Below are 397 nucleotides of genomic sequence, written 5' to 3'. Positions count from 1 at the left end.
CAGAGTCTCTGGTGAGGTGATTCTAGGAGTGAATGGGATGGAACCTGCACCAGACACCTTGTTAATTACAACCCCTGTGTTTGACGTTGCCATGGAAGGGAGATGAGAAATGTCACCGGTGAGATCTCCAGGTACTTCTGTTTTAGCAGTAGTCTCATGCGTAAGTGGGAATAGAGATGGCTCTGGATATTCAATGTTGACTGGAAAACACGCAGTACATGCTATATGTGTCTCCATGGAAGGATGCGTCATTTTCTTCATCAGAAGCTCAGGAAGACATGTTTCAAATATTTTATCATATCCACATTAGCATTTCTGCATTAGAATTAGTTGTAATACATGTGGCTGATATAGGTTTATCCTACATTTTGATGGAATAAGTACATAGAGAGCCCCT

Source organism: Pygocentrus nattereri, chromosome 9, assembly GCF_015220715.1.
Source record: "Pygocentrus nattereri isolate fPygNat1 chromosome 9, fPygNat1.pri, whole genome shotgun sequence".
Lineage (NCBI taxonomy): Eukaryota > Metazoa > Chordata > Actinopteri > Characiformes > Serrasalmidae > Pygocentrus > Pygocentrus nattereri.
Note: the sequence above shows the minus strand (reverse complement) of the source record.